The 26,347-nt window shown below is 35.1% G+C and overlaps 1 protein-coding gene across 6 annotated transcripts in view; it reads left to right on the top strand.

The window, feature by feature from the left end:
* LOC110827014 (cholecystokinin receptor-like) overlaps positions 1–26,347 on the top strand; it is a 212,204-nt gene that overhangs the window by 87,305 nt on the left and 98,552 nt on the right. Inside the window, exon 1 of one of the 6 annotated variants that reach the window (XM_022058229.2) lies at positions 15,601–15,902. The exons of the other annotated variants lie outside the window; for them this stretch is intronic. The gene's annotated coding sequence lies outside the window, so the exon portion shown is untranslated. Of the gene's footprint in view, positions 1–15,600; positions 15,903–26,347 lie in introns of those variants that run through there. 6 annotated transcript variants of the gene reach the window in all.

The following is a 26,347-nucleotide window of genomic DNA, read 5'->3' as shown; positions in this document are numbered from 1 at the left end:
AGTTATGACCATCAAAGAAATATATTCCGTCCATATATTTCACGTCAGAAGCTGCTTTAAAAAATTTTGGTAAAATTTATTATATATACGAGCTATATAACGTATGTTGTTAAATTTATTTATTTTTACTGATATTGGTCGGATATTCCCGTTGTGAATTTGAGATTAAACTTTATTTATCGTCTGAAAAATTCATACCGTACAAAATATTATCAAATTGGATAAAATATATCTTTATGATTATCTACAACAGCTTTATTTTAAACACTTATCGATATGGGGTATATTTTGAAAAATAGCAAATTCATACATTTAACTTTTCTTAAGTAATTTTTTAAAAATAAGTACTTATGTCTTAAAAACGTCCGTAAATAACCAAATATATGACCAGTCAGTACTAAAATTAGCTCTTGTGGGAAAACTTTATACTAGTAGAAGTTCCTTCTTGGATACTATTATTATAATAGTCTCTCGTGCAGTGAGTGTAGACATTGATAACTGACTATGAATATCTCTGATGACTCGTGAATGGCTTTAGTGAAGTTATAACTTCAAGAACTTTAGTGGAATGTCTTCCCAAATTGCAATCTGCACTTCCTTAAACATTTCCTTAGTTAACTTCTCAACAAACCTCTAATCCGGTTAAATTTCTTGTACCATAACTTGAGGCATCTAGTATAATATTTTGAAATCTTTTTGATTAATTTTCTTTCTTGGGTTTTATATAAAGTCGCAAACTATAAAACAACGTTCACTGATCTGAAACTTCCAAAAAGATGTTTAGATTGTGTTTTACGTGAAGATAAAGATTGTTTATCAAAACTGTATCAACTGTGGAGGTAGAATATATACATATAATTGTATAAATGTTCGTGCACGTTTCAAGCTAGTTATTTATGATTTCATGGAAGTTCTGTACGTCTGTAATACTTCTGTTTAATCAATGATGAAAATATTTACGTCTGCTTATTAACAAAATTAATTATTTTAAGGATTTTAGTGTGTTAAACTACATATGGTATACATAATTTTTAACTCATACCAGACGTCTAAAATTATTGATGATTTAAGATTTAATTTTAAAATTAAACAGATCAAAAATAGTGCCTTCCAAGTAATAGCATGAAAACGAACTATTACTTGACAGTAATCGTTAAAATGATCGTGAATTGTTAACAGTAACATCTAAGATCAGACAGTTCTAAGATTGAAATTTTTGGTTTCTCACGGCGGTGAAAATGTCGGTGATGTTGTGGGTTGTGACATCGTAGTTGGTAGCGCGACATTTCTGCTATGCGCGATCACTGCATCGGTTGCTACATTTCCTGATTCTAGCGGCACAGTCGCTAAATATCTTCACTGTGGTATCTCAGGATTTTATTAGCGTATTTATGGAAAAATTGTTTTGAGTCTAAATCACGTTGTGTCCTCGACAGGTTAGAAGTTTGTTGTGCTTAAGATGGATTTCTGGAATGCGCTAGAATTTTTTAAATGTATCTGTTTAAGCCGTAAGATAACAAGGAAGGAGTTGATATTAGATGGAAAAGAAGAATGATTTTTTTTAAGGAAGAAGAGAAGATTACGTAAATGAGGCAGACGGGAAGAATAATTAATTGATAATTATTATTTATTTAGTGTTCTGTCTGACGACAGGTCCATATGAACAGGATCCTTCCATCCTTTTCTCGGACTGGGACCTGTTCATATACGTTCTTGGCAGATGATCCAGAAGTGGTTTGCCATTGCCTTCTTCTGTGTGTGAATGGAGTAATTGTTGGGATGCCACGGAGGAAAACTCCGTGTTGCCTAGACCACGGCCATGCCCAACACAAATCATAAATTCGGGTACCGCCGGGAATCGAACCCGAGACCCCAGGATTACAAGGCCAGCGTTCTAACCGCTAGACCACCTCATCTTATTATTATTTAGTGTTCTGTCTGACGACAGGTCCATATGAACAGGATCCTTCCATCCTTTTCTCGGACTGGGACCTGTTCATATACATTCTTGGCAGATGATCCAGAAGTGGTTTGCCATTGCCTTCTTCTGTGTGTGAATGGAGTAATTGTTGGGATGCCACGGAGAAACCGGGGAAGCCCCCGGAGGAAAACTCTGCGTTGCCTAGACCACGGCCTTGCCCAACACAAGTTATAAATTCGGGCACCGCCGGGAATCGAACCTGAGTTTTATTGGGGAAAAATACTGAAAAGTGGAAGGTTGAAATAATTTGAGGTCTGTCTTCGGCAAGAGAAATACATTTAATATCAGTGCAACTGCACTGGTTATACACGAGTTTATGTTCAGATTTGACAGTGATACATTAGAAAGTTTCCAAAATTGTTGGAACTTACGTAATGTCTCATGGTTTGTATTCTGTGATGGAAGGTCAGATTATATTATGTACTTAGTTTATCGGGGTTTTCAAACGTAAATTGAGCACTGAAGAGGAATACGTTCTGAGGATGGCTTCCTGACGTCATGGATCATTAATCATCTGATTCATCACGAGGAAACTCATGTTTCACCCTGATTTATATCCAGGATATCCTAATTTGGAGTTTCACTACGTGGATCATAAGGTACACAACATTCATTTAAGATTTTTAAGATCTTTTGAAATGAATTACTTTGAAGTAACTTAAACGTCCCATACGTGCTGTTTGGTGCAGTGTTTGTTAAATGGTAGAGAATCAGATTTTGAAAACTCCACTTTAAGTCTCGGAAAAGTAGACCTACGTAGTAAATTCTCGCTTGTGATCGAAGCTTCGTTTTCCAATTTTGTTTTTGGTATGTCGTGTCACATTTGCTGTAAGATGTTTTCGCATGAAATGTAAACAGAAGAACATCACAGTAGAAACTTGTGTCACATAGGGATTGAAATCTGTGTACGCGCGTCATCTGTGATATACAGCGGAAGAAATTAAACTTCGCATTTCCGAAGACAACCCATCCTGGAACCTAGAATCAAAATAACTCCTATAAATCTTTGCAAGAAAAGTGCCTCGATTTTATCGGCACGTTTAACATTGGATAAACACCCCTTTCCTTCCGGGGGGGGGGGGACGATAAAATTTAAGTAGGCTTTAATTTAAGTAATAAAAAATAAATTCGTGGCTTTGTATTTGTGATTTACGTGCTTCAAATCTAGGCATTGATACTGGTTATCTTGTCTTGTGTTTTCATGGTTTTCATAAAATAGTGTAGTTGCGTCATATTGTGATTTATTAAATTAAAATTAAATTATTTGGTTTCTTTGAATCATTTACTTCACAGACCAATGTAAATATCAAAAGCATCACTTCAAACAATAAAATTGATCCATTATATGAAAATATCTGGACACGACCTCCAAAACTACACTACGAAAAAATTGTAAAAAAATTGTAATTGAGTTTTAAATTTAATATAATTTTACACCTGATGATGGTTTAATAAAACCGAAACATTTTGTAACTGTTCCAATTGTAAATCGATTATTCGATATGGAACAAAGAATTATATTTTAATTATTTTAATTATTCTTATTTTAAATACATTGTGATTTGACGGAATAACCAAATAATTTAATTTTCGTGGTTTTACTCACTAATTCCATTCGAATTCCGGGGCAGTATCTTCAAACAGATCGCAATATATTCCTTCCAAATTAATTTGTATCCGTGTTAATGTTCTCACATCGTGAGATACTAATATGACTATGAAATATATGTAGTTTAAACAGCGTAATAAAGTAACCTAAGTTTTAATGATTTTGTCGTGCCGTATAGTGTATTAAATTAGTTATACCGTCCACGACCACTTCCTACATCGCTACATGCTTTATAAACACAAAAAATTTGAAGCTGTCATGAATAATATGGGATTTATTATGTAATATGTGACGCTTCGATGGAATCCGCTAATATTATTTTACGACTGGCGTATATCTCTATGGTAATGTACATGCTATTTCACACCCGATCTGCTATCTGTTACAAGCTGTCACCATGATCAGCCTAATAATCTATAACGCGCACCTGTTACAGGTCTGCCACATTTAAATGATGAATGAAAGACTCTTTAACTTTAAATTCAGTTTAATGAGTGCATTATGTTATTTAATTCAACAGTGACAAGTAATGAGGTTTGTTTTTGTTACACAACACTGCATAATTTTAATTTTTATTTACTGCTGTGTGGGAAAAGGTGTTCTGAAACAAAAGAATGTGCACACAGCCATGGCCTTCTGTGTACATGTACGAGGTGCGATCGGAAAGATTAACGACTGTGTCAATAGCGGGCGAACCGGATGTAATACGAGCTTCTGCCTTTAGGGGGTGCGGCCTACATTCATAGCGAATCAGTGTGCCAGCCGGCATCATCGAATTAGCATTTGTTTCTTAGTTACGGGCGTTTTGGTAGTGCATTACACCGACCCTCCTGCGATTTCGGAATGGCGGATTTTCATAAATAAATCAAATTTTGCCAAAGACTCGCCAAAACGGCTACGGAAACCTATGAAATCCTAAAGCAAGTATTTGTGGAGTCCGCAATGGGTCGTGCACAAACTTTTGTGTGGCATTCACGTTTTAAAAATGGCCGAACCTCTGTCGATGATGACGAGCGTTCTGGACGACCATCTTCGAGCACAACGCCCGAAAATGTTACGAAGATTCGGCAGGCCATTCACGAAGATCGACGTCGTACCATCAACGACTTGTGCGACACTGTTGGGATAGGCTATGGGACCTGTCAGCTGATTCTAAAGGAAGAACTCCACATGCGACGCATCATGACAACGCGCCAGCGCACACCGCCCTCAAAGTTGGGCAGTTTTTGGCCTCAAACACCATGGCCGTCATCCCGCACCCTCCTTAGCTCCGTGTGACTTCTTCCTCTTCCCAAAGATGAAAATTCAGCTAAAGGGAAGGAGATTTGAGACGATAGAAGAGATTCAGGCAGAATCGCAGATGGTGCTTGACAGGCTGACAAAGAAAGATTTCCAGGGATGCTTCCAGGCTTGGCAGCGGCGCTGGGATCGTTGTGTTCACTCCCAGAGGAACTACTTCGAGGGTGATGGATGAATTTAATACCTGATATAAGTGTACGGGTTTTTATAGGCGCAGTCTTGAAACTTTCCGATCGCACCTCGTACTTCTACACGACGCAGCAAAGCAGATATTTTGTTATCTCTTAACGCTTCACAGATTAAGTATTTACGCAAAGCTAAATGAAATGTTTTTAATTTTTGGATTCTGCCTTGTTACACTTTTCAATAAACTTTTTAAGTAATACCTACTCTTTTAGATTTTCGCATCATTCTTAGTTGGAAATTTTATTGTTAAATTTATGACAATATGTCATATACAGTACAGATTCTATAAGAGACAATTCTCTCATTCGAACAGAAGGGCAGGGTAGCACATAGACCCTTTTTCCATGTTGCATGCTCTTATCTGGAAGTGGTATAAATTAAGTTGATAATACTTGTTTACATGTCAGTTCCTTATTAAGTCAAATTATCCCTGGAAATTACACCGTAATTAAATGTCTGTGTGAGCAGAAATATATTTGCGTAACTCTATATGTTCATCTTTGTTACGATTAAGTACCTAAATTTACTCCTGGGATTTAAGTAGACGTAATTAGGCTTACAAGGTAACTGCGTCATGTGAAGTATTTCTCTAATCTGCATTAATTGTTATTTTTTGGTAAACGGGGAAGTACTGAGATTTTTTAAAGTAGAGATTATTATTATTATTATTATTATTTAGTGTTCTGTCTGACGACAGGTCCATATGAACAGGATCCTTCCATCCTTTTCTCGGACTGGGACCTGTTCATATACGTTCTTGGCAGATGATCCAGAAGTGGTTTGCCATTGCCTTCTTCTGTGTGTGAATGGAGTAATTGTTGGGATGCCACGGAGAAACCGGGGAAGCCCCCGGAGGAAAACTCCGTGTTGCCTAGACCACGGCCTTTCCCAACACAAGTTATAAATTTGGGCACCGCCGAGAATCGAACCCGAGACCCCAGGATTACAAGGCCAGCGTAAGTGGATATCAAAACGGAAATAGGTTATTAATGAGAGTTTTGGCGGACGTGCGGGGTAAAAATTGAAATTTCCAGTTTTTATGTGACGTTGATTATTGACCCTTTGAAGCCAAAAGTTGTTTTTATAATATTTACTAATTTCACAATTACAAAGTTTAATTTGCTAATTATATTTAAGAATAAAGCAGACTAAGAATCACGCAAGTCCCATAAACACAAAATGCACAGTTACTGATTTTACATGTAGTTCCGCTTTTAGGGAAACGTTTAATTTGATTTCTAAAGATGAATTTATACTTTAAAAAAAATTACGTAAAAGGAATTCGTAAAATATTTGTAGGTCTACTTGGAGTATTCTGTATATTTTTATTAATATAGGACTTGTCCCGTTCTTACACTTAAAAGACACGCCACTGCCTTGAAATGTCAGTGTAGTTTCTGTTTTGGGTAAAACCACAGAGCTGACCTTTCGTGGACACCGACGAACTAATTGCCCTAATTGTCACCTTTAGCCTGAAGCAACGCTACTCATGTTCCAGGTAGCATCCCATTATTACTAGGGGAAAGCCAGGTAAGTATGTTAATTAGCATTTCTGGAAACATGCTCAATCATGACACAATGTGTGTGTTTACCTATGAAATATTCTTGTTTATGTTTTGAATTTAAATGCATTAACATTTCCAGACGTTTACTTAATCTTTAAAGCCTAGTGGAAATTATATGTACCATCCACTTTAATCTACTGTAGGCTACTGTGTTTTCTTAGAGGTACGGACTGAATTCTTAAGTATTACTTAGAATTGTTTCCGCTTTAAAGGATTAACTAAGTAATTAATTCTGTGAATGTCTAATACATTAGCTCCGTCTGAAACAAACCCCTAAATTTAATTACACGAACACTGTACTGGACGTTTGATTTACACATGTATCGAAGTTTCCTGTACTCCCATGTGACTGGTTGTCATTATAATAACACTTTTATATTTGCCTATTAGTGGCTACGGTTAGGATCGAACCAGAAGCCTTTAGAATATAGGGTTAGTATGCTAACCATTTTACCATCGTCTAGAAACACACCCAGTTCTGACATCCTGGACAAGAGGGTGACATGTATAACTTGCGTCCAAATTTGGTAGATTTTTCTGACTTCTGTCGATAACGACAGAAAAGTTTTGATGACAAAAGTTACCTGAAGACGAGAGTAAAATCAAGTCCCGAAACACCTTGAATATCAATGTACCTTTTACAACGGACAATGACCAACGTAGTGTTTCTAAAATGAACAACCATTATCAGTAGATAATTAATTACTTCACATTAAAATTCTATACTTTGGGGAAAACGTATAATGAACTTGGCTTAGCTGTCGAAGTTTATTAGTTTATTTAAACGACGTTGAATTAACTGGTGATTCTCTCAGCTGCGAATATAAATGGAAGGGTGATTGTGTCCATTTCTTGAATTATTTAACAATGTTTTTCTTCAAATGCGTAAGTTAGTTGTTTCTTGAGGATTAACAGCCGAAATTTTGTACACAATTTTCATTTCGTGCCTGCTACATATTACACCATAGCAATAATAATTGGAGAGTAAATAATTATAACGTTCTTTAGTATGTAAATATCTAGCTCAGTCAGTATAGTGACTAGCTACGGGCTGGACGGCCGGGGTTCGATCCCCGACGGGGGCAGAGGATTTTTCCTCTAGCCTCTACGTCCAGACCGGCTCTGGGGCCCACCCAGCCTCCTCTACAATGGGTACCGGGGTCCTTTCCCGGGGGTAAAGCCGGCCGGGGCGTGATGCTGACCACTCACCCCCATCTAGTGCCGAGGTCAAGGAAGAGAGGAGCTATACCTCCACTCACCCCAAACGCCTACATGGCGTATAGTGGGACAAACTTTACTTTATATATATATATGAGCCGGGATAGCTCAGTCAGTATAGTGACTAGCTACGGGCTGGACGACCGGGGTTCGATCCCCGATGGGGGCAGGATTTTTCCTCTAACCTCTGCGTCCAGACCGGCTCTGGGGCCCACCCAGCCTCCTATACAATGGGTACCGGGGTCCTTTCCTGGGGGTAAAGCCAGCCGGGGCGTGATGCTGACCACTCACCCCCATCTAGTGCCGAGGTCAAGGAAGAGAGGAGCTATACCTCCACTCACCCCAAGCGCCTACATGGCGTATAGTGGGACAAACTTTACTTTACTTTATATATATATATATAGGTTAGTTTGCATTTATTTTATTTCAAAGTTTCTCTTTGTTTATTATGATAGCCCTTTTGTTAGTTATGCTCGGTTGGTCTCTGTGGGTGTACAAAGTCGCCTGTGTTTTTATGACAATTTTATTTGCTCTTAAAATCGTTGGATATTCATTCCAGCGTAAGGACAAGACGTTACTTTTTCGAGGTACTTTAAAGCTCGCTTCGAGTTAATTCCTTGGCAGACGATATAAGTCCCCTATCTTACTTATAAGCCAAGGTTCATTAATCTTGCCTCTTCTCAACGTATTCGCTTAAATTACTATGCAGTCAATGACGTAAGGTGTTTGCCTAACTTAAATATTAATATAAAACGGTTTGCCTTAAAGTTTCTTACTCTTAGAGAACGCCTTCTTTTGTTTTTATTAATCCCACGAATGTTGAATTTTTATGAGTTCTTTGAATGAAGCTTGTAACATAAACGTAAAAGTGAGATGTCTTATCCTGGAAACTATTTACTGAATTTCGGTACAGTTTAATATATGGGATATACACCAAACTTATCCAAATAAAAATATATGAATAACCGTTTATAAAAACCTTTATTTTATTACCTAAGCTACATATTTCGGACCATATGTTTCTAGTATTCGCATCCGTGTTAACAGCGTACGTATGACTATTAAAATAAAGAATTATGGCTAGGTTTGGTTTAAGCACTTTCGTTGTAATACATAATTCAACACGTCTTTTTAAGTACATACAGGTTCTAGATTTAATTTATGCATGTATTACAAGCTGAAGCTGTTTTATAAAGTGCAGTTTATCTTAACGAAAACATTGTTTTAATTAGAGTTTCATTAGTTGTTCAAATATTTATCCGAAACATTTTACACATAAAGCATGTTTGAGGAGTGATAAAGAAATGATCTTGCGCGGTGTCGTCTCGTCTCTGCTGTTTATTTTGGTTATCAGCAGTAATTTCTGTCTTTCTTTACAATTTATTATATGTTGATTTGCAGTGTAATAATAAACTTTTATTGCTTATTGCAATAATTAAACATCGAGGTCATTCATGCATTAAAAATAGTGAAGAATGCGTCTAGAAATATCTATAATTCATGAAATAATTCTGAAAAATTTGTAATTGTGTTCTGTTTTGAAACGTCTCATCACAAAACACAAATTTAGTACACATTAATTTATTTGTTATTTATAATTAGCAGAGTGCCTGTAATGTTATTGCAGATAAATCCGATAAATGTTATTATTTCTTATAAATTTTTTATTACCAGAAATCTAACCATAATCGTGATCATTCGATACATATCTCTGGACATCGTATAAATTCTACTAAGATACGAATTAATGTCTGTTCTTTCAAGTTGTAGCCTTTTTATTTAATATCCTCTTCAAGAAACAAATTTGGTCTTGGTAGCATTCTTCAACCGTGATTAGTTTTCGAGCTGCAGAAAACATCTTCACCGGGACTCAAACTCAGGACAATGTTTCTGAGTTTTAACTTTTATAGAATTCTCTTCCTTGTCTCAGTAAGCAACTTTGTCAATTTTGGCTCAAATTAATATTCCCACTCTCGAGATATAAGCGAACATACCCACATACGGTTTTATTAAAGATTTAGTATATGAGACGTGTTTTTTTTTAAATATTTTTTTTTGTATAAAATTAGTGTAATTTCAGTTTTGTTGATATGTACTCAAATATAGGATCAAAAGGAATGTCTAAGGTTTATGATCTTGACTGACTAAGATTTTCCTTTTGATCTCGTTCCAATTAATTGCCTCTCTGTTCGAGAAGTAAGTTCTAAGACACCGAAGCATTCAGCTTTTCGGTTTACTTGTTATAATAACTTCCCATCCTCAAAGCTTTGTTTAGCTTCGAAATAAAATGACAACTCTGGAATTCACTTCAATTCTGTAATTCATTAAAATTATTAAAGAAGATAGATTGTAATTATGTCAGCTGCAAAGAAAAATATACTAGTTAAATACCTTTATTATTTTGGAATGTTTTTGCCTAATGACTTGATGGTCTCTCCCACTAGCTAATGAACATTATTTTAATTACTGGAAAGTTTCTGTCCACCATTGTTAAGCGTTGATACGTAAACATCTGTGCTGTGTAGAAATACAATAGGCCATGGAAGAGGGAACAGTCCTTGTTGAGTAGTATAAAATCAAGTTATGTTATATGACAAAATTAAAATAATTATACTACTTATCTTCGTTTAATTAAGGTATAAAACGCAATTTAAAATAGTGCAGTGTTAAATATTATTATCTTATATCGAGTAAAACTAAGAATAGTGATTTTATAAAATATTATAATCAACCGAAACTTGATTGTTATGTTAATTTTTGAAGCCTGTGTGGATGCGAAATTTTGTTGGCGTGTTCGTCTAGAATTATAAATTGTGGAATAATTAACAGTTTATTAAATTGATGTGAATCGTATGTATATAATGAGGACCCCACATTGACGTGTTAATGACGTAATACGTAATATTGATATAACGGAAATGTGAACTTTCGGGATTAAAGCGACGCTACCGGAATTTAAATTAATAACCAAAGATTTTTGTGATAATCTTAGAAAATCTTGTTTTCTTTGAGGTAAGAACAGATTTTTTTAATATCTTGTAAATTAAATTTTGCTTCAAATTATTAATCATAGTGTCATATTTCAAAGAGTCCTGTATTGTATTTTAAATTATTTTCTTTAGTATTAACGATATAAAATTATTATAATAAATGTTACTGAGGTCAGTCAGCTTTTTAAACAATAATCATTGTTTTTATTGTTTACTTAGTATAATATTTTATTGTGTATGTTTTTTGTACAATATTAAACTGTTTTTAGTATAATTATTATTTTACTTATCTATAACATTTAGTTTTTTACTTATGAGTTATTTTGCAATAAATCAATATTGTACATTTATGTTTTCATTTCTTTGTTTGTTTGCTTTTGTATTGTAAATTTCTGTATTGTTGTTAGTGCTTGGCTGTTATTGGCATTTTTGGCTGTTGTCAAGCACTTTAATAAATGAAGTGAATTGAATTGAATAACTTGTAATGAACCACTTATTTTATTTTGTGTTGAATAATTTGTGATTGGCAACTATTTAAAAATAGGATAAATATATATTTTTATTTAATATTAAATATTAGGTGGTATGCACTAAATTTAATTTGCTGTGTACAAATCTTAGTACATGAGCCAGGATCAAATTTAATGGACGTCAATGGGGTACTGAGATGAAACGTGATATATAATAATTACGATCTCGATATAGGTTGTTTATTTATTTTATATGAGTACTTTATGCAAATAATGGACAGGAAGAAAGACTATACGGGTACTTCATCTTCGAATGTAGTTTTAAATTTGCTGTTACAATGTGAACTTTTTCGCGTCTTTAAAATGAGCTCTTTAAAAGGGTTTAGAAGCATTTCCATTACTGTAATGGAAATCTCAGAAAATAATAGAAAAGTCTGAAGTCACTCTATTCTCGAGTAAAAGAAATTCCTTTTGCGTGGCGTTTAGCACCTATCACATCACAGCTAACATTTTTTTTTTCCTGTTATAAAATGGAGGAAATAATTTTACCCTTCAGTGAAAGACCTTAGGCAAAGATTTATTCATTTCACTATACGACTCTCTGATATAGAGGAAACATTTTCGTAGCAGCTTAAAGGAGAATAATGTAAACATTACTTCTTTGTAATTTTAATACGAACTTCGTTAAAAAGAGTTCTTTTTTTTAAAACACTGCCTTCAGTAATTAAATATTTAATGTTTTATATATACACAGTTTTTTACATTGTCATATGCATAGAAGTTGAAAATATCGACTAGAAATCAACTTTTTGGTGCAAGATTTTTCGAAACTGATAGTTACATAGATGGTCAATAAATGTTTACCCCTTACTGAACTAGAAATTTAATTACTATGTTAACAACTCATTACAGAATCGCGAGTCTATTGAATCAAATTAACACAGTTATAATTTATATAAATAAGATTCATTTTAATATTATCCTCCCAGGTTTGTATAGATATTCTGAGTTGTTTTCCTTCACGCTGTCCAACCACAGTTTTGTACAGATTTTTCATGTACCCCCGTGCGTGCTACACGCTCTGCCTGTCTTGACATCCTTGATTTTATCATCCTAACAAAACCTAATAAAAATACAAATTATATAAACATTTACTGTGTAAATTTATCCTATTAATATTTTTCTCCTTCGAGGCCCAAATATTATCCTGTCTGGACACCTCAAAAAATAGCAAGTCTATTGTGATATTCAGAAATATAAAATAATTTGATTCAAAATGGTTTTGACGACTTTAGATTACACTAAGAATTTCTTATATTTTGTTTTATTTAAGCTGAGTTCAAGCTCATGATTTACGTTTGATATAATGTTCAGATCACATTTTTTTATGTAGAAATCTCCAACATACGTTAGGTATGCATTCAATGTTATTTTAGTCTGATTACAATAGTAACTCTATACGTTACAGTTGTATTTCAACATCGGTTAACAAAAGATTATTTTGGTACACCTGTCTATTTGTTTTAGAAATCTAACTATCAGGATTTCAGTTTCGAATTTGTTTATTTAGTCTGAAAACGTGAAGAGGTACAGAATTATAGACTAAAAGGGATTTTCTGTTACCACAATTGGAATACTCGGGAAATTTGAAGTTTTATCGGATTAAGGCTCTTGAAACATGTTACTCAGTTAAATTAATTTAGATCTGTCAGTCAGTTTGGTAACTTTGAGTGCTCTAAGGTAGATTTCTGAGAAATTAGAAGACAGAATTTGCTTTGGTTTTGTATGTGATGTGTTTTCAGTTGTAATTCAATGAATGTTACGTCATACACAACAGTAATAAGCCTATATAAGAGTACATCTGAATTAAGTATATTTTGTGTTTGACATAAATTAGAACAGTTTGATAACTGGGAGAAGTTTTATGAGATTTGGTCGTTGCATTAAAATGTATAATATTAGCAGTGTTCTGTACGTCTATTTCAAAACGTAGAGTAGCTACCGAAACGTCATATGCATTTCTGTCTGAAATATTTTCCCATGATTGTACCAGACCATGGTCACAAAGCTTGAAAACGCAAGCGAGTTTTTATAGCCGGCTGTAAAGATGAATAATGGATTGGATTAATGTAATTAGCCCATCAAATTTAAATACCGCTCTTAAGAATTACGTTATTTAAAATACAAAATAAATTGTTAAAAACTGTCTACAAGACTAAGGCTGTGTGAAGTAAGTGGGCACAAATGTTTCGTATAAAAATATTACCGTCATCTTCAAAGACGTAATAAGATTTTTTTTTGTAAAGTGGATAGATTATATGATTGTCATATATTTCTGCCACAAAATGTTCTTGATTTGTACAAGGGAACTTTATTTATTATATCTAAGTCTACGTATTATGGAACTACTCATTACGTAATTTTCTTCGGTCTTTATTAATCCTACTTATGTACAAATACAAAAATACGTTCGCCTATTTATAATATTACTAAAGTAAGTTTCTATAATACTTCGTTATTTTACGGATTTAGTCGACATTTAAATTCTTGTACGGCGTAATCATAATGAGGTGGAAGCTGACAATAGTTTTCGTTCGCATGATCGAAATTGGAAATCAGATCTGTGTAACCTTTCACTTCTGTGTTTTTTTTTTTTTGTAGTGTTCTGTCTGACGACAGGTCCATATGAACAGGATCCTTCCATCCTTTTCTCGGACTGGGACCTGTTCATATACGTTCTTGGCAGATTATCCAGAAGTGGTTTGCCATTGCCTTCTTCTGTGTGTGAATGGAGTAATTGTTGGGATGCCACGGAGGAAAACTCCGTGTTGCCTAGACCACGGCCTTACCCAACACAAGTTATAAATTCGAACCCGAGACCCCAGGATTACAAGGCCAGCGTTCTAACCGCTGGACCACCTCATCTTATTATTATTTAGTGTTCTGTATGACGACAGGTCCATATGAACAGGATCCTTCCATCCTTTTCTCGGACTGGGACCTGTTCATATACGTTCTTGGCAGATGATCCAGAAGTGGTTTGCCATTGCCTTCTTCTGTGTGTGAATGGATGCCACGGAGAAACCGGGGAAGCCCCCGGAGGAAAAGAATTTGGATACTTGTCATTTATTCTTGTTGGGGGAAGGGTGGAAATAATTCAAGCGAAACATAATTAATATGTTTACTAGAAATGTTTTGGTTCCTCAAATTTGAGTTTGTGGACTCGTGTGTGTGTGTGTGTGTGTGTGTGTGTTTGCAAATTACCGATTCAGTTACGCACAGGGAAAATTTTTATCAAAGCTTGTAACCCATCTGAAACGCCGAAATGTTGTAGACCTGCTGTTTCTATTACCGTCGTCACCCACAGAAGAACATTCTTTATAGCTTATCACCTTTTTATATCAACTGTATGATTTGCCATAGAACATCCGAAAGTTACGTCATATTTCATGTACTTTTTCATCTGATTCTGTTGCCTCTTGTACAACAATGACATTAATATATACACAACAATGAACACAATAAATATGCATTTTAAGGCGTAATATCAAAATCTGTTAACCCCATAAACTCGAGAGATAAATATATTTAACATATACTTAAATAATAAATAACTCTTTGCCCACAGAATGTATTTATGGATTTTATATAATTATCAGAACAAGCAGTTTTTTTTTTACTTAAACACCATTATTTATTTGTTCCTTCATATATTAATTTATTGAGGTGAGTTCCATTGTTTGGGCGATCTCTCTGTCATGAGTGGTTTCTCTTAGATGAACAAAGTAGTTTTAACTTGCGCTTGGTATTAACTGGGGTCCCGCGTTGAACTCTGGTCTCAGAGGAAAGCTGACCCTTATAACCCCAAAAGCACATGACGAAATATTGTCTTAAAATAAGTCACGACTGTTTCCTTCCGCATTTTTGCCTATACATTTAAACTGTAGCTTAAGTCATTCGTCTTGAGTCACTGAGAAAAATCACGAAAGAATCCCATTCAAGATAGATGACCTAGCAAGTACATGAGCATGATTTGTAATCTCGATTAATCTGGCTGTGTTGTGATTTAATAAGTCTTCAGAGTTATGCTCAAAGAAAAACAATTGAGATGAACTCTGCGTAGAGCTTTTTATGGTTTTGTCCTGAAGTCTTACACACGAAACATCGTAATGTCAGCTGCACTGTGACGTCTGATAGCCTGGAAGTATTCAACCTTGAAACGAGTATAGTTCCGTCTGCTACAGGTGCTTCCCTCTGGAAGCTGTTAACGTTATTACCGCCATATTGGAAGTGAGTCAACCCCACACCAAGCCGTCTCGTGTTCCCTTGTGTTGTGCGCGTTGAAGTCTATGTTAGTAATGTTTTGTGTGTTTGTACTTCTAAAACTTGTGTTTTAACAGTATTTGTAGTGATATATCGTAAATTAATCGTCTGGAAAGAAGGGAAGTATCTACCGTAAAATGGCAGGTGGACACGAAAGTCTGGCTTTTCTAGAAGCAACGTGATTTCCGTTCTGCAGTCGTAAAGAAGACCAGATAAAGAGAGTTGGAGTATGGAAGGAATCTCAAGCCGGCAGATGACTAAGTGAGTAGTATGCATTAACCTAACCGATTGGCTTCACGATTAGTGGTGTTTGATTGCGTTATCGATTTACACGTTAGGAATTTATGAAGGATTGCGTGTCTACATAACCTAGATTTTTAGTCGTGCTTCGTCGGTTATGCTACGCCATATTTATTTTGACAATTGTTTTATAATATTCTACACGTATTTTGCTAATGGCCGGGGTTTAGTTATATCCATTTTGTGTCAGGCGTGGTTTTTTTCCCCAAGATAAATTCTGCTGTGGACTGTACCGAAGAAAATTATATAGAGAGAAATTAATAATTATTTTATCAGGTCATTGTACTTCTATTTTAAATAGTTAAGTTTCGTTACATAAAATTGTATTTTTTTTATATAAGCCCACATTCGGATTTGGAGAATATTTTTGGTGGATGGAGGTTTTTTTTCTAACGGCATCAGAGCATTAAACTAGATTCACAACGAGTGTCCGTTTGTGCTGAAAGCAGAATCCGTGTGTATTCAAACGTCACGGAATTGCAAAGTATTTATTTGGAGAAGAATTCTCATGGCGTCTTGTTGTGGTATCGCACCAGTAAATCGAATCAGTTCAGACTTCGTTAAACAGGACAGTAACCGAACGTTGTAAATTTGAGCAGAACTCCGAGTGAAACTTTTGCGTTCGTAGATTTTTATTTATTTAAATTTAAAATGGAGAAACTTTTACTATACTGTTGTGGAAATAAGTCGACCAGCGTGGATTGTAAAGTCGAACCTGCACCAATATCGACTTTAAGCTGAGCTATAGACATTCAAGTAATTTTTCTTTATTACAATATAATTAACACAATTGCATTAATATTAATAAACTTCGTGGGATAGAGTCTTTGGGGGGGGGGAGCTGATAGTTGCACAGCTAGTCAACTCATTACTCGCATTATTGTCATAGCGTGCAAATAAACTTAACCTGTTTTACGTACTAACATTTTAGAAAGCTAAGCCAACTTACGAGAAATTTTACTTATAATTCAGACTCGTAATGCGACAGTATTGAATGAAAACCCCGATAAAGTACTGACGATTTAAAAATGAAATTATTTGTTCTGACTTCGTTCACCGTCTAAATTATAATTAAAATCTTATTTCCACAAGCAGTAGTAATGATTAATCTACGTAATGGCAAAGTGTCGTGTTTTCTTTGAGGTACGGACTGAATTCTTAAATGTTTTTTAGACGATCTTTGGCTTCAAAGGGGCTAATAAATCGCTCATGTGTATGGGAAAAGTTACGCTGTAGATCATGTTACAATTGAATTCGTTCTGTAGTGGGTTTTTATGCTCTGTACTTGAAGATCTATAACCTTTTCGGGCGTGGAGAATAAAAGGAAATAGACTTGACAGGACGAGTTAGTTTCTCGATACTGTAGTGTGGTTTTTTATGAAGTTCAGAGTAAAAGGACATTAACCTTTCTACGTAAAGAGAAAAGTTAGCACTTTTCGCTTTCAACGGGTCCACTGCTCAACTGTGAAACTGCGTAAAATTCCCTGCGAATTAAAGTGATTAAAATTATGACATTTGCATAGTTGAGTAAGTTTTTAATGAAAAATTCCTCGTTTCATTTAGAGACGAATAAATTATTCATGAAACGTGTGATGCAGAAATTATTTATTTAAAAGTAAAGAGTTTAATTTAAGGATATAAATTAGCTGCTTTATAAAAGTTTATAGGAAACTATTATAAGACGGGAGACGTGGGAGGGACCTAGTATATCGAGATACCGGGATCGATTCAGGGTCTAAACGTTGTCGACATTGTCATTGAAATATGTGACTGAGATAGACCAAAATGTAAATACAGTGATGTAAGAACATTAAATTTCGAACTGTATTATACCGACATCGAAGGACCTTTGAGAAATTTAATTTCAGATGTATAACTTAATAATGCTTCAAAAAATATGTAATTATATTTTTGGAAACCAGTGTTTTTTTTTATAAAATAATATTTAGTGACATGCTTGTTATTATATTCCTACATCACGTCATGTTAATCCACTTTGTTCGGACATCCTATTTTCAAGGTCGTGATATAATCCAGAGATTTGGTTACGTACGAATGTAGGGAGAAGAATATAATTAAACAATTAAATGTATTATACTTATTACGCTAATTCATGTATCGAATTTCAATCGGAAACAAGCTCATGACAACAGTGTCCCAGCAAGAAAATAAAGACCCATTCTGTGCCATAGGCTTACATATTTCATGTTTATAATTACGTAATTATATGATTGGTTCATATTTCGGCGTTCATTATATAGTTAAGCTAATGCTCTGTATATGAATCCAGAAGGCATGTTTACAAGGTGTTTATTTTACGAATATGTTTATTATTTAAAGTTTAGTTTAGAATTTTGTTTCGTCTAATTAAAGCACCAAACTTTAATTTGATAAAACGTAAAATTACAAAAGTGAATTCAGTTATTAATCCTTGGAAGACTAAGCCGGCGTAGTAATATATAAGAATTGAGGTCGTACCGAAAAGAAAACTCAGCATTTTACCACTGCAAATACCAACTAATTGATGTTGTTTAGGGAAATAATTGCTGCTTAAATTAAGAATCATGATTAATTATTTACTCTTGAAGCAGGTGGGACATATACTTACCATTAGGCTTTCAAGAGATCATCGGATTTTATATTCGTATTTTTTAGAATTTTTGAGGTTAGGTCCCGTGGTTTAATGAATTTGATTCGCGTGATGCATTACTTATACAAAACGGTTTGAAGCAGAGATACGCTTTATGTCTCTTGATTTGAATTTGATTTAAGATATTAAATTAGGGAAGTCAGGGGGTTTGGAATTAAAGGGAACACAAAAACTTGTGGTTTGTGCTAAAGATGCTAATTTACTGGGCTGAAAATTAAGTAGATTAAAAGCACGCAAGTTTCATTACATCCTAGCAAGTAAGGTTTTGAATTGAACTAGGAAGAAACGAAGTTATATATCGTTATATATATATATATTCATGAACAGATTCCAAGACAGAAAATGTAGTAAATAATTTGAAATTGTTAGAAGTTTAAATAGTTTTAAACGATAGCAAAAAAAAAAACTACGTTCACGAAGAAATTGAGGTCAAATTAAATTTGACAAAAACCTAATATCACGCTTTACGAAATCCCAGTCTTATATATAAAAACACGAAGATTAAAATAAAAGAATCCCAAATGGGAGAGACGTGTTGCATTCGAGAGATGATAAATGCTTGCACAATTTTGATATAGTAACCTGGAAAAAAAGATACCACTCATAAAAAAACACGCGTAAATGGGAAGATAATATTAAAATAGATCTTGGGGGGGGAAAACACTGTTCAAGGACGTGAATTGGATTCGTCTGGCTCAGGAGTTTAATTTATGAGAAGATAAGTGTTCTTGAAATTAGCACGAAATTAATATTACAGCGTCAAATCAAAACTAATTAGGTACTGAATGATTAAGCAATGAATATTATGGGTTTGGTATTCACTGTTATATATATAAAATGTATTTTGGTTCTTTGGTAAAGTAGTTAAAATCGCACGACGTAAACGCAAACTGAAATTACACGACAATTTTTTTCGTAAAATTTTGCGATGTAAAATTTCATCAAAATCTCTTTATACACATTCTCGAATCGTTTCATTCATACGAAGAGACTCATAGAAGAATCGACCAGATTTTAATATGCTCTCTACAAAGTTACTAACGCGTCTGAAAATTATACGAATTTGCTGGTTTTATAAAATTTCTGGGGGAAAAATGATTTTTTTTTGTATCATGCAAATAGAGCGAGAAATTTAATGAGTGCTTAGCTGATCAAAGGGCAAGCCGTGTTCTGTAATGCAAACGGTAGTTTGGTAGAAGTTTACTACGGCGTGATAGACCTTTCTTGCACGTAGCTATTTTAAACTAGAGACCCAGCGAACCGGAAGGCAGGGTTACAGAGAATTTGTGTCTGACGAAACAGCCCCCACATTTATAAGTATCTAAATAGTAACTTCTTTATATCTTGTCTGCCAAACTACGTATGAATTCATTGGCAAGAGGTCGGAGCTTTTTAAAATTCAGTTTTCTGTTAATAAGTTAGATCCTACGACATGGAAGTCAAACTTCGTTCTTCTCTGGGGCCGTTGGACCCGATTGCCAAGAAGCCCCACGTAGGATAACTTTTTAAAACTAATAATTTTCTGTATTTCCAACAATTCTTGTTCAGAAATTATAAATTACTATACTCCATACTGAATCGTAAATTTTTATTTAAATGTGAATATATTACTGTGGTGGTCTAGCGGTTAGAACGCTGGCCTTGTAATCCTGGGGTCTCGGGTTCGATTCCCGGCGGTGCCCGTGGTCTAGGCAACACGGAGTTTTCCTCCGTGGCATCCCAACAATTACTCCATTCACACACAGAAGAAGGCAATGGCAAACCACTTCTGGATCATCTGCCAAGAACGTATATGAACAGGTCCCAGTCCGAGAAAAGGATGGAAGGATCCTGTTCATATGGACCTGTCGTCAGACAGAACACTAAATAATAATAAGATGAGGTGGTCTAGCGGTTAGAACGCTGGCCTTGTAATCCTGGGGTCTCGGGTTCGATTCCCGGCTGTGCCCGTGGTCTAGGCAACACGGAGTTTTCCTCCGTGGCATCCCAACAATTACTCCATTCACACACAGAAGAAGGCAATGGCAAACCGCTTCTGGATCATCTGCCAAGAACGTATATGAACAGGTCCCAGTCCGAGAAAAGGATGGAAGGATCCTGTTCATATGGACCTGTCGTCAGACAGAACACTAAATAATAATAAGATGAGGTGGTCTAGCGGTTAGAACGCTGGCCTTGTAATCCTGGGGTCTCGGGTTCGATTCCCGGCGGTGCCCGTGGTCTAGGCAACACGGAGTTTTCCTCCGTGGCATCCCAACAATTACTCCATTCACACACAGAAGAAGGCAATGGCAAACCACTTCTGGATCATCTGCCAAGAACGTATATGAACAGGTCCCAGTCCGAGAAAAGGATGGAAGGATCCTGTTCATATGGACCTGTCGTCAGACAGAACACTAAAAAAAAAATAATAATAAAAAAATATATTACTGTGGAATACGTCAAAGTGACCAGGTGTTAAACCTTTTTCTTTCTGCCAGTAACTTGTATTTCTAAACTCAGTTTATACTGAAATTGGTAGGATTTGAGGTTCTTATCAGCAGTGTCTCATCGTCCTGATGACAGAGGCAGAAAGGACCTCTGAAACATTTGTAAACTTTTATCCAATATCAGTTTTCTGTCCTTAAGTGTTTTTTGGACTCATAAGTGTAGCGTTAGGATGATAGACGTTCTGGTTCCTGCCATATTCTTCTGCGGTGTAACATCACGCGTCTGCAGATGATAAGATCATTAGTTGTAATATTTGTTTTTCTGAAGTCTTGTCTCTTCGTGTTATTTAGTTCTGAGGTTTTTATGTCGTATATTTCCATCAATTTCAAAATTATCATATTTTAAAAGAGGGAAATACAGTTCAATTTCTGACTCTTATTTGTACACTAGCGTATTAACTATTGAAATCATTCTCTCTTCCGTAAGAGTGACAAATTAATTGTTGAGGCGTTTTGTTCGGTTAAAATTTTGCCCGAAGGAATCGTCTAATCCGTCCATGTCTGCTCTGTGAAATTGCTTTGTTCATCCACCGTGGACGCCCACACTGCAACCGGGTGCATTGACGTAGATCGGACGTCGTTTTACCGACGAACTACGAAAACAGCATCCAGTGAGAGAATTCTCCTCTCAGGGCTTTTACTTGATTAATACTAACCGTGAGATTATTACGTTTTGTACTAATTGCTTTTAATTGTTGTTTGTCTACATAAAGGTCTTCTGTGTTTACGTTTATAGTGGACCAGCAGTGGTCAACGTCGGTGTTAAAACTGACGCTAAAGACGTAATATGCATAGTCCTTGGGAAAATTTCAAACACGATTTAATACGTATCAGAAATTTGCATGTTACGTGTGCACATGATGATTAAATAACTAGGTAAATAATTTAATTAATTATTCTTGTCCGTCTATTCACAATTTAAAATTTAAATTTAAAATTAATATAATTAAAATATCATGTGATGCTCCTTATCGAAACATTCGATTTACATTTGGAACATCGAATGTTTCGATAGGAACATCACATGATATTTTAATTATCTTAATTTTAATTTTAAATTTTAAATTGTGAATAGACAGACAAGAATAATTAATTAAATATATATATCTTCACAATATGACGCAACTATACCAACTTAGGTAAATAATATTTTAACTAGTAAATAAGTTAATGATTCAAGGATTAAGAGCATACATAAATTAATAAATAATTATCATAAACTTATTTCTTGCTCCAATTTAGAATTATTCATGAAATTATGAATCAGTGTAGATATTTGGAAGATCTGCGTAGAAGGGTGAACAACATGACTTGAGTGAGATTCAAACCCGAGATACAAGTGATCGTACAGTCACTAATATTAATACATATGTAATAAATGATAAAATAAATAAAGGAAGGTGGAACATATTCTGTATTACGAAATAAAGCTGATATGTTTTAAGTTGTCGAACATTAATGCTATGTTCAACAGATAATTAGGTCTGTAACTTCAGAATATGAAATATAGCCTTTAGCCTTTTACAGAAATTACGTAGGTACTCGAATAAATTACGACCTCTTTAAATAAAGTCCTTTTATTCAAAATGTAGCCCGGAAATTTTATACATAAATGACGTCACGCCCTGTTTCTATGATGACAGAAACTTTCGTATTTCCGTTTTCTGAAAGTCGTGCTCGTGAATGGTTATAAAGGAGCTAAAATGAGTCCAGAATCAAGGAATGAATAATTTTTTATGGGCTTCATCGTTTATTTATAAAGAAATCACAACTGTACCGGGAAGATAAATTGGTTTAAAATACTGAGACAACTTTTATATAAATTAGTTGAAAACTGATAACTACAGGCAGATTGAAAGAATATTCATGAGATAACTAATTTAGACTTTAGTTTCCCTCTTCCATGGCTTGTCTGAAAATTAGACACGTTGGCTAAGTCGTAATGACATCAAAAGTTTTGTTTCTTATCTTATTCTGTCTTCATCTCCTGAACATCTGCTCAGCCTTTAATTCCTTCACGTTTCATTTTACTCACACCAAGTAATTTTTAAAACACAAATTCATTTGATATTAAATTTAATAACACGACTAATTTTGAAAGGTAGAAACATACAGATTTTTTCCCCCTTTGTTTTACAACAGTTAGTGTTCAATTTTTTAGAAACTTTATTTTATTTTATGCTATTTTGTTTAATTACCTGATGTACTTTTTATCGTGAGACCGAAATCCATGGATCGAACGGCATAATAACCCCATAATACGGTAAGCTCCATTGCGCTCGGTCTCACGATAAAAAGTACACGTGGAAAATGAATAAAAACGAGGTGTGTGATCAGACCTTATCGAGACCGGTCTATCAAACCGGATGACACTGTTTAAGGAAGTAATCGATGTTTATAATGAGAATCACACAAGACCCATAGATACACTACGTAGGAATCTTAATAATATTTAAGAATTAAGTCCGTACCGCAAAGAAAACACGAGGCTTCACCGTAACAAAGATCAGTTGTATGACGCTGTTTAAAGAAGTTCACAGTGAAAACCGTACGAAAACATAAATAGCCCGTAGTATGCTAATAAAGCAGCGTTTGCTAGTTGGTGCAAGGTTGTTATCTGCTGTATAACCTCACTTATCTGATAATTTGGCTATTGTAACACGCGAGCATTACGTAATCCTGAATCGGCCATTCATGCTAGCAGCCAGTAATGTTTTCAGTACCATGTGAATTTCGCTTACGTAGGCGTGTTGCGTGTAGAACGGAAACAAATTCATTTCCAGGTTGTCCCTAAAAGGTGTATACACTGCAGCAAATTTATTCATCGCCAGAATCGCGAATTCACTAAGTGTCATTTCTGACTTATTTAAATTATTAATTGTATGTGTGTATATATTTTTTTTGGAACAGTCTGTATTTTACAAACCAGAAACATTACCGACGTAGAAATTTAAACAGTGAGCTCCTGGGAACTATGTTTGTGGTGTGGATAGTATATGTGTCTGATGTCCTTGTTTCTTCAGACGTATTTTGAACGCACGTATTTGCCCCAACTATTCTATGTTTCGCGGTCCTTGGCTACTTCTACTCGTACCAAAAAAGTGAGCCTAGTTAATTTCAAGGAAAACTAAGTTTATCCTTTTAAAAACCTTTATTTAAGTTCGACGACGCCCTGGGGACACCGAATGCAGACGATAAGGAAAGATTACATTGCCTTTCAAATCTTCCCACAGCCACTGAATTTAATCCAGTGATAAATCTGGCAAAGATTTTAACATATTTTCATGCAGGCAATGTTATTTCTTGACTGCGACATCAGTTCAGGTAATATGTACCTTTACCGTAGACTAAAACATCTTTTATAAATGAAATAAAGTTAAGTGAAACTGCTCTAATGTCGATTACGTATCACATTTTTAAACTATTCATTTTAAATCCTCGTTCTAAATTCTCTACACGTACAACAAAAGTTTCTGAGCATACGGATAAATTATTCGTGACATTCATCTGGGTTCTGGCGCCGTATAGACTGGTTGGTAAATGCCAGTGTTTCGGAGAAACTTGCTGTTTCCATCTTCAGGGCTGAAGTGATGATGGTAAGGATTAGATGGGTTATATAAGGCGGCAGGAATGTCTGAAGGAATGGGAATTAATCAGTATAGTGACTAGCTACGGGCTGGACGACCGGGGTTCGATCCCCGACGGGGGCAGAGGATTTTTTTTCCTCTAGCCTCTGCGTCCAGACCGGCTCTGGGGCCCACCCAGCCTCCTCTACAATGGGTACCGGGGTTCTTTCCCGGGGGTAAAGCCGGCCGGGGCGTGATGCTGACCACTCACCCCCATCTAGTGCCGAGGTCAAGGAAGAGAGGAGCTATACCTCCACTCCCCCCAAACGCCTACATGGCGTATAGTGGGACAAACTTTACTTTACTTACAGTCTAATAATTTTTTTCTGAACGTACAGACTATTCTGTTGCTCTAACCTAACCTAACCTAACCTAACCTAACCTAACCTAACCTAGCCATCGAATTTAGTGTTGTGGAAGATACGGGTTTGTATCAGTACGAAAAACTGACTTACTCTTGTTAACTTTGAAGTTGAAAGTTCTTAACGACCTTCTTGGTTTACTGAACACGGAACTAAATAGACAGGAGGTTTTATGTAAGGTCGTTTCTTTTGCGGGCTTTATAGTGGGTAATGTCCTGTATGTATTGGAATGAGATTTCTGTCTAGGAACTTGTAGAATCATCGATAACATTAAAAGCCCCCATCGAATACCAATGTTTTATTATTTTTGAATCGATGTTAATTGATTCAACTGCAGAAGTTATTAAATTATATTATTCATAATTCATATAAATGGATTCTATACTAGCAGAAATAATTATAAAACTTTGAAAATACAGGATATGTTACTAGTTAAAGTATGAGATTGTCAGCAATTATACTGGATGGAGTTTCTCGAGTATAAACTTCCGGTTTTCTCAAGTCACGTTGACATATCTAGAACACAGTGTGGTTATACCTAGCAAGAAACTTCCAGAATAACTTGTTAATGTCATAATTTTCTTGTGGGCATCGTCATTTCTTCAAGACGAATGCCAAATACCTAGATCTAGACCACGATTACAACACGAAAATTCTTATCTAATCATTTATGATTCTTTTCTAATATCATTCCACGATTTGTAGCTTTGAACCTAAGAACCAATCGATCGTTAGAATATACATCGCTTTATTTCTTCTGTCACGAATTTATTCATCTGTTTAAACAGTTCGTTGACAGTAACCGACCTCAAATTCTTCCTTCGACCAACTTAGTATTTGTGTCTTTACGTCATGTACACTTTTGTTTTGGCTGTCGTAATCACGTTTATGACACGACTTTCACGTCAAAATATCTTATTAGTTATAAAAATTGATAACATATTTTATTATTTTAAACCTCACGATGATTTGGTTACATAATTAAAATTATTTTTGGATCGAGTAATGGGAAATTTCCGTACGAGTGTGTCAGGTTGGTACTAATGATTCTAGCTTCACTTTAGTATTTGCATATGAGAAACACAGATATTTTCATGCCTTTGGGTTTATGACCCCGATTTGGTCTGTCTTTATTCTAAATGTTGTCAATGTGGAGTCCACTCGGAAGACGTAAACGTACATGGGAGAATAATATTAAAATGTTTCTTAGGGAGATATGGTATAGGGCTGTGGAATGAATTAATCTATTGAATAAAAATTTACTTGGATATTATCCATC

The sequence above is a fragment of the Zootermopsis nevadensis genome, unplaced genomic scaffold, assembly GCF_977971745.1.
Source record: "Zootermopsis nevadensis isolate Lab colony 2312 unplaced genomic scaffold, Znev_1.0 Znev_ptg000031l, whole genome shotgun sequence".
Taxonomy (NCBI): domain Eukaryota; kingdom Metazoa; phylum Arthropoda; class Insecta; order Blattodea; family Termopsidae; genus Zootermopsis; species Zootermopsis nevadensis.
Note: the sequence above shows the minus strand (reverse complement) of the source record. Positions and strands in the feature narration are given on the sequence as shown.